Here is a 10,156-nt window from a genome sequence, read left to right on the forward strand (position 1 = left end):
ACAAGAGATTGTTGCTAATTTCTGATGTTAATTATGGAAAAGACTTCGCAATCAACTTGATTTTCTATATTAATGCTTCCTCGAAAAAAAATAAAGGCTCCATTTCTGTGTTCATTAATTGCCTGCATATAGTTTCAGAATGAACACTTTGTGGGACTGTTAAATCACTATCATACATTGTTAACAAGAAATCATAGCAAAAATTTGTTGAATCAAACTATTATTATATCTCAAAAATAGATATTAAAGTACTATCAAGTGGCATTTAGTTCAAACTATAGATTTATATTGTCTTAGTCGTTGGCACGTAGGTGGTTTGGTCAGATGTTTATCGAATTGCCCCAACTGCTATTTTACCTATCAAGATAGAAGCAGTGTGGGACTAATTTTGGTTCGTAAAGATGTTTTAAGAGAACTTTTTAGCTCTTGTTATGATCATCTTTCACAACAAATATACAACTCTTTGTGACATCTCCCAGTCCGTTGGTACCCAGTGAACTTGTTTTGTTCATCAGGAAACTGACAAGCTTCGAATCAAGCTTTTCCATTTCATTTGATCCATGTATCTTGGCATTTTAACGAATGGATTTCCCCTTGAAATCTCGGGTCAATTATGTTTCTTTCTGTTGATCTCCTCTCTGTTCTTCACAAATATTATATTAGTTTGACATATATATAAGTTTGGAGGTAATTTTCAGAGGCAAAATGAATTGTTTTATCAAACATTTTTTAAGTTCCTAGAATCTCACTTCTTTCCTCCTTTTGCCTTTGTTCTCGGATCACAGAAGAATCATTTGATTAATTTAATGCCATTGCATCATCCTCAATTAACTTCCTCAATAGCTTAGGAAAGCAATTACGCCAACCATCAAGCACCTGCCACTATTTATATTTTATAGGACCAAAATATTTCTTTTGGATAAATATATTTTGAAGCAGTGAAATGGATTTTCCCGGGGGAGCTTCGTTCCAAATTGAGTTTTAGATCAGTGAATTCATATGTCAGATTTGGAAAAATATTACTTTTAGGGAGAGGATCAAACGCACCCTGATCGAAAACAGAGCAGCTGCTCAGACGCTAGCTAGTCTTCTTCCCGTCTGCATTGAGAAATTAATATTACAGTTTTTGTTAGTTTGGCAAGTCCCATAGTCCCATATCGAGAAAATTAGACTTGTTGTCTCGTCTTAGAACTATAAATAAGGACCTGGGCTTTGAAGTCAGATGTACCACAGACAACACAAGAGGCACCACAAGAAAACCTGCTTACGGTTTGGGTTTTTCTTGTGTAAGTGTCCCTCTTTTATAGTAGTAATTTGCTCCTCTTTCGTTTGTGGATGTAGGTCAATTGACCGAACCACGTATATCTGGTGTTCTGGTGTTCTTGTCGCTTTTATTCTTTCCGCTTTATTGCCTTTGTTGTGTTGCCAAAATTATCCTTTGGTAAATTTCCTGGGGCTAGCTCTAACAAATTGGTATCAGAGCCTGGTTCTGGGATCTTTTGGCAACGATGACAATAACAAAGATTGTTGTCGAGAAATTCGACAGAAATGTCAACTTCGGCTTGTGACAACTCAAGATGGAGGCTATTCTAGTTCAAGACGGAGTTGATTTGGTACTACAGGGAGCCGAGAGCATTCCAGATGATATGTCAAAAGAAGAGCTTGCGGGTATGGATAGGAAGGCCCGATCAAGCATCATTCTAAATCTCTCTGACGAGGTTTTACGGGAGGTAGCTACGGAGACTACGGCTAAGAGCATGTGGGACAAGCTTAAAACCTTGTACATGAAGAAGACAGTGGAGAATCGTCTCTACTTGAAGTAGAATCTATATATGCTTCGGATGATTGAAAGTACATCTATACTCTCGCATCTTGATAAGTTTGATTCTTTGGTTATGGATTTGGAGAAGGCTTTGTTACTCTTGTGTTCTCTTCCCCAATCTTTTAAGCATTTCCGTGATACTTTGATTTATGGAAAAGAAACAGTTTTGTATCAAGAAATTAAATCTGCACTGAAATCTAAAGAGTAGATAGACAGGAATATCACTGGGGAAAGTAGAGAGAATCAGACTAAGGGTCTGGTTGTTAGGGGGAGAATGGATAAAAGAAAATTTGACAGTAGTACATCTAAATCTAGATCTAAATCCAGACATAAAAATTTGGAATGTAGATATTGTCATAAAATGGGGCATATTAAATCTGATTGCTTTAAATTAAAAAATAAATTAAAGCAAAAGGAAAAATTTGTTGAAAAAACTACTGATTCCGCTGAAGTTAGTGTAGCAACTGATGAGATTGTTGGAAATATTTTTTCTGCTATTGATGACAGGACGAGTTCTAAAAATGAATGGATTTTAGATTCAGGTTGTTCTTATCACATGTGTCCCAATAGGGATTTGTTTTCCACATATGAATCTTGTAATGGTGGAATTATTTTGATGGGCAATAATGCCGCATGTGATGTTGTTGGTAGAGGAACAATCCGAATTAAAATGCATGATGGTATTGTGAGGATGCTCACTAATGTTAGACATGTTCCTGATTTAAAAAGGAATCTCATCTCTTTAGGCACCCTAGAGGCCTTTGGGTGTAAATACACAGCTGAAGGTGGAGTTATGAAAGTTTATAGAAGTGCCCTTATTGTTATGAAAGCTTGTAGGTCTGGTAGCTTGTATATTCTGTAGGGAACTACTGTCACAGGTTCGGTTGCAGTTTCATCATCATCATTGTCTGATTCTGACATCACCAAATTATGGCATATGCGTTTGGGTCATATGAGCGAAAAAGGTTTGAGCATATTGAGCAAAAGGGGTCTACTTTGCGGACAGAGTACTGGGCCACTTGATTTTTGTGAACACTGCATTTTTGGAAAGTAGAAAAGAGTCAGCTTCACTTCTCCGGCAGTTCACAAAACGAAAGGTACTCTTGACTATATTCATTCAGACCTTTGGGGTCCAGCTCATGTTCAATCTAAGGGTGGTGCCAGGTATATGTTGACTTTCATTGACGATTATTCCAGGAAAGTTTGGGTTTATTTTCTGAAGCATAAAAATGATGTTTTTCTAACATTTAAACAATGGAAGGCTTTAATTGAGAAGCAAACAGGTAAACAGATTAAGCGGCTTCGAACAGATAATGGCATGGAATTTTATGAAGGTGATTTTGAAGAATTCTGTAAAAATGAAGGAATCGTTCGGCATCGCACTGTTAGGATGACGCCTCAGCAAAATAGAGTGGCCGAACGTATGAACAGAACACTCTTGGAGAGAGCAAGGTGTATGATCTCAAATGCAGGGTTGACAAAGGACTTTTGGGCAGAGGCGATTAATATGGCCTGTTACATTGTCAACCGCGCTCCTTCTGCAGCACTTAACTTTAAAACTCCGGAGGAAGTTTGGTTAGGTACTCCTGCTGATTATTCTGATTTAAAAATTTTTGGGTGTCCAGCATACATGCATGTAAATGAAGGGAAATTAGAGCCTCGGGCTAAAAAGTGCATTTTCCTTGGGTATGCTTCTAGGGTGAAAGGATACAGATTATGGTGTCCTGATCCCAAATCCCCAAAATTTGTAATCAGTAGAGATGTTACTTTTGATGAATTATCTATGCTATCTTCCAAAGAGGATTGTTCAGCGAATTATGTCTGCATCAAAGTGTTACTACAATTTACTGTGATAGTCAAAGTGCTATTCATTTGACTAAAGACCAGATGTATCATAAGAGGACAAAACATATCGATGTGAAGTTTCATTTTATTCAGGATATCATTGCTGAGGGAAAAGTCCTTGTTCAGAAAATTCATACGAAGGACAATCCAGCTGATATGTTTACGAAGCCTCTTTCGGTTTACAAGTTCAAGCAGTGCTTGGACTTGGTTGGTGTTCATTGTTGGTGATTGCCCGTTGGGGCTTTTATGAAGAAGGTGGAGTAAGTTTTGTTAGGACATGCCAAGGTGGAGATTTGTTAGTTTGGCAAGTCCCATACTCCCACATCGGAAAAATTAGACTTGTTGTCTCGTCTTGGAACTATAAATAAGGGCCTGGGTTTTAAAGTCAGATGTACCACAGGTAGCACAAGAGGCACCACAAGAAAACCTGCTTACGGTTTGGGTTTTTCTTGTTTAGTAAGCTGAAGGTGTTTTATGGCCTAGGAACATCTTCCTAAGGCATTTGTAAGTGTCCCTCTTTTATAGTAGTAATTTGCTCATCTTTCGTTTGTAGATGCAGGTCAATTGACCGAACCACGTATATCTGGTGTTCTGGTGTTCTTGTCACTTTTATTCTTTTCGCTTTATTATCTTTGTTGTGTTGTCAAAATTATCCTTTGGTAAATTTTCTGGGACTAGCTCTAATAGTTTTGGTTGATGGAATTGATCTCTCGCTTGGTGGGATGAATGTCACCACCAGATTCATGTTGCCTGACTGTAAATTACCTTTGCAACTGTAAATCCATCGTGATGTTATAACAGTGTAGAACCGAACTTATTTCTTTCATGGCAACAATGGAGAGGGTATTTTGAAGCAGATAAACAGTGCAAACTGATCAGTTGCATAAATTGGGGATCACAATGGATTTTAGCTTTCAATATATAGCAAATGTAACATATATTACAGTATCAACAGACTTTAAACAACAGCAGCACAAGTGCTTGTAAGAATGGATGCACATAGAAACAGGAGTTGGTACTATACTTGTTTTTCTCTCCGTATAATTCAACATATGATGTCAAAGAATTGTCCCTTGTCTCCGAGATCTTTTGAAGAGACAAAGTTACAATATTTAATGCTACAGACAAGAGGGGAAAAGATAGATGAACATACACAAGTGATGTACAAAAGAATAGCCTAATGATGAGCTTCTTGATTGCACCAGATCTGAAATAGGCAAAGCACCCAGAAGAGATGAGTTTTGAAACCAATTACTCCCAACCCATCAACATCTTGGTCAGTCCCTCTATTATCTTGTTTTGTGATGCACACAACTTCAAATCATCACAAAGGAGGAGGAATCTATAGACTTCCCACTCCCTATCACCAATGACATGCCTCCCAATCTCTCTCGGCCTGAAAATTTGAGAACATATAATTTATTAAGAGTTGTGAATGCCATCTTTGTTGTCATGAGATTCATGTAGCTATACTAAAAATGTTATGGAAGTTTTTGCTGTCATTTGAAAGCCAAAAATTATGAAACGACATTGAGGTATGGGTGCAGAAAACACCAGCTGGGAAGTAACTTAATATTTGACATCCATCTGCTCCTCGTGTGAAGGGTTAGTGGTTGAATGTTCAGAGAGATATTTCCCATGGTTTTCAGGGTGACTCCTAAATTATCCTATGATGGTAGTAAATAGTAGCTTGCCAATTACAAGTGGAAAATGTGGTCATCATTGTACTATCATGGTTTATTAGTCAGAAAATATTGCACCAGAAACAATAATTGTTTATGATTATGCAAATCAGAAGATCGGAAGACATACCAAAAATATGCGAATCTGAAGTGCGAACACAAGGCTCTCTGTTTGCCCTGATCAATGATCTTTTTCCCATCCATTTGCATCACAAATAAATCAATCTCACATCTTCCATCCTGGCTCGAATGGAATCGGCCATAGCAGATCTAACAGGAACCATTTTAAGTGCATTTAGCATCATCAGAAATAGGGAATTTAACGACCAAAACATCATCCTGTCATAAATTACTAGGAAGCATCTTATAATGAAGTACATGGGGGGGGGGGGGGGGGGGGTGGGGGTAAGCTATAGTAACAAAATCATTTCATGATAAAAGGTCGAATGCATAGCAAAATCATAGTTGAAACGAACTAACGAAGACAAGGTAAAATGATATGATTATTATTATTTGTTAACGTTCATTTTGGTTAGCATGTTCTTGTTAATGTTATTACCTGGACATTGTAATCCTTTAGAGTCCTCACTCATTACGTCATAGAGGAGTCCTTTGTGGTCTCGACCAAGGATCTGAATAAGTAGTGTATGACTGGGGCTGAGAGGGTTGTCCATGGTCACAGAAGGATTATTTATTTGATGAGAAAGGAGATCCAACAGGCAATTCTTCAGAAAGTTCTAAATCGAACAATTCTTCTGTGATTGCAGGAGGCAGAAAAGGCGATGCTTGCAGGCACACAATAATAATCTGTGCGTTGGCTGGTTCAATCTCACAATTTGTCATGGAATCCCCTAAAACAGCTCTCAATTTTTGGCAGGCCTCTTCCTTTCTTCTTTTTGTATGCAGGAGTTGCCTGAAGCAATATTTTCATTTTAGAACACAGGAAATATGTGTACAGGACGTATAGTGAGAATAACAACACCAAAAGCCTTGCAGAACAATTGCTTGGTCTCGACGAAAATTCAAGTACAAAATTAATCGGTTTGGTTCCTATGTTTAGCTCGATAATTTTCTATCGTAAAAACCATAAAACGATTTACATACACTTAGATGCCATAAATGTAAAAAACATCCATCAAAGTGAGCGACAGCGTTTAAGAAAATAATATTGAATCTCAACAGAAATTGTGCACTTAACTTGCTAGGACATATAAATCTAAGAATATTTTGAAGTTTAACAACATTGCTAAAAAGAACCCTGATGTATATACATGATGCGGAGAATTGTTAAGTGTGTAATATATTTCATAACTTCTTTGCAAAAACGTTGCCAAAAAGGGCTCGTAATGCTTACTTTGGACAACTTTGGCTTGTTCATGCCAATTAACCTTTTCAAAATTTTAAATGGAGATCTACATTTTAGCTATTCTAGTTCATACTAGTAGATTGTACAGCATAATTTGCCTCTTGCTGATTCCCAGTTCAATGTGGTTATTCAGGCCACACCCACAACAAATCTTGACACTTCTAATTTAACGACAGAATTTACATTTAAAAGAAAACATTATGTTTATATACAATTAACATATGTACAAGGCAGTTGATGAAATAGTTCAGTATAACTAAATATCCTTTACTACGAACCAAATTAGAAGAACTGCCACTTAATGCAGAACCATGGGCGTGTTCTCATCATGGTCATACAATCTCCAAGCAAACACAACACAAGTCTGGGACAACTGACATTAATCATTAACAGTAAACTTTGGTGATTAGTTTTAATATACTATGATTTACAATCAGAACATCCTATTTGAATTCTTGGTATAGGGATTAGAGATGCATAATAATAATCACAAATTACGAAGGAGAATTGTTCTGGTATCAATTGATAAATATCAATAGATGCATAATCAAACCTTGTGTCACTGATGAAAAAGAGGTCCATAACTCTCCCATCAGGAGTGGTGGAAACTTTTACCCTCCTTATAGAGAGTCCCAGTTCACATAGTACCTGTGTCACATCTTCCAAGGGCCACAAGCATTATTATTAACGCTAATATTACAGAGCTATAAGCTTCCAAGAAGAGACCAACCAAATAGATATGACGGTATATATACACTTTTAGAATTAGGAGTGTTAGCATAAAATATGTAATATGTTATATAAAATACGAAAATAATTTTTTATGTCAGGATTGAAATCAAATAACATTAGATCTAATTTTATAATGCGTATCTTTTGATATCATCTAAAAGGGATTTCCGTGTGATATCCAAATGCACCATCTTAAAATCCAAAACCGTTGTCAATTTGTGAGAAGAACTAGACTATCATTCTCCCCTCTTCCTATCCTTTCATAGGATCGCTTCCCTCAACTACATCCTCTATAAGATGCGTAACATACCTCATTCAGTCCCTAGAGGTCCTATCTATTTATAGGCGAGAGCAAATAGTCTAGGATAAATTATTAGGAGAGTTCTTCCTATCAAGAGCATCCCCTAAGGAATCCTATTATAATATAAACTTCTTTTCTATTAGTCAATATTTGTTATCAGAATCCAATTAGTTCCATTATATATCTTATTTAATTATAAAGGGTCACATATTCTAACATTCTTCCACTTGGCTCATTAATCGATAAGAAATCAAAGATATTCAAAATCAAAATAAATAAAACAAAATTTGTTTGAAAATAATTTTACCTAATTGTATTCCAAAAGAATTTCGAAAAGCATTTTATACATGGCCATGAATTTTAAAAACAAGCCAATAAGTCCAATAAACACAATAATACTATATTAAGTCCAACTATCAATACGAGTCATAGCGGTTGTATATCAGCTATATCATACTCTCTTCTATGTACCACAATATTATTAGTCTTTCCTAATATAATCCATAATGACCTATGTAATTTGTCTTGTCAAGACAATCATGTTATTATATTCAACTATAATATGCATAAACATAAATGTAAACAGGATAATAGAAATAAATAACTTTTATTAAACAAAAAAATATCAATAATAGCATCCACTTAAATATGCATCATCATATCTTTTACGGCTTGCTCTCAAGTCCCGTTCTAAGAACATGTTCTTTAAATATTTTACACCGTAAAACTTTGGTAAATGGATCAGTAATCATCACAGTGTTGCTTAGGTTCTCAATCGACACTTGTTATTTTTGGATTCTTTCTTTAACCACCAAGTACTTTATCTCGATGTGCTTGGAACTACTAGAGTACTTGTCATTCTTTGAGAAGAAAACTATTGCGGTGTTATCACAAAATATCTTCAATAGCCTAGCAATTGAGTTGGCCACACCAAGTCTTGAGATGAAATTTCGTAGCTATAAAGCTTGATTTGTGGCCACAAAGCATGCTACAAATTCAGCCTCCATTGTTAATGATGCAATAAGCGATTGCTTTGTACTTTTCTAAGAAATTGCCCCACCAGCTAACATGAATACAAATCCTAAAGTGGACTTCCTACTATCGAGACAATTTGAAAAATCAGCATCTGAATATCCTATCATTTCAAGCTAATCTGATATCATATATATAAGCATATAATCTTTCGTCCCTTACAGATATCTTAATACTTTCTTTGTAGTTTTCCAATGTTTCATTCCTAGGTTGCTTTGATATCTACCTAGTATTGCAATTGTAAAACTGATATATGGTCTTGTATAGGTTTGAGCATATAATAGGCTTCCAATTGCACACTCATAAGAAATATTCTTCATTTGATTATTTTCTAAGTCATTTTTCAAGTACTAGTTTTGGCTAAATTTTTTACATCTAGTAATAGGTATATCACTGGCTAAACAAAGTTGCATATTAAATCTCTCCAAGATATAATTAATATATCATTTCTAAGATAATCATAATAATCCTTGAGATCTATCTCTATATCTCTGAATATCTCAATGCCAATAACATAGGTTGCCTCATTCATATCAATCATCTTAAAGTTCTTATTGAGAAATATTTTGGTTTCATACAATAAACCAAGATCACTACTGGTAAGTAAAATATCATTCACATATAAGACCAATATAATAAACTTGCTCCCACTTATCTTCAGATATATGCACTGATCAACGGTGTTTTTCTTAAATCCGAAGGAATTAATGATATTATGAAACCATATATACCATTGTCTAGAAGCTTGTTTAAGGTCATAAATGGATTTCTTAAGTTTACAAGCCTAACTTTCTTTTCCCTTTTCTATGAATCATTCAGGTTGTTCCATACAGATTTCCTCAAGTAGATCCCCATTCAGAAATATTGTTTTCACATCCATCTTTTATAACTCAAGATCATAATGAACTACTAATGCTATAATGATTCTTAATGAGTCTTTTTTAGAAACTAGAGAAAAGGACTCGTTGTAGTCGATACCTTTTTTTCGAGAAAATCCTTTAGCCACAAGTTTGGCTTTATATCGTTCGATATTGCCCGTTGAGTCAAGTTTTGTTTTAAAGACACATTTATAACCGACTCTTTTACAATTATTGAGCAATTCAATAAGTTCCCAAACACCATTCTGAACCATTGATTTTAACTTTTCTTTCATTGCATCATACCATTTTTCATGATCGTTACTTTGTATGGCTTGTAGATATACCATTGAAAACTATAAGGGGTCTCTTTTTATTCCTACATCATAATCTGATTCTTGTAGATATACCACATAGTCATCAGAAATGATATGTTTTCTTTTCCTTTAAGATCTTCTCAAAGCTACCAATTGTGATTATTCTATATGATCATCAGCGATGACATCAATGTCATATGAG

The 10,156-nt window shown here is 35.4% G+C and overlaps 1 pseudogene; it reads right to left on the reverse strand.

Annotated features, from left to right (window-relative positions):
* Window positions 1-4,918: 4,918 nt before the first annotated feature.
* Window positions 4,919-7,368, reverse strand: LOC135622017 (ACT domain-containing protein ACR10-like; annotated as a pseudogene).
* Between the last annotated feature and the right edge of the window lie 2,788 nt (window positions 7,369-10,156).

This window comes from Musa acuminata, chromosome BXJ2-9, assembly GCF_036884655.1.
Source record: "Musa acuminata AAA Group cultivar baxijiao chromosome BXJ2-9, Cavendish_Baxijiao_AAA, whole genome shotgun sequence".
Lineage (NCBI taxonomy): Eukaryota > Viridiplantae > Streptophyta > Magnoliopsida > Zingiberales > Musaceae > Musa > Musa acuminata.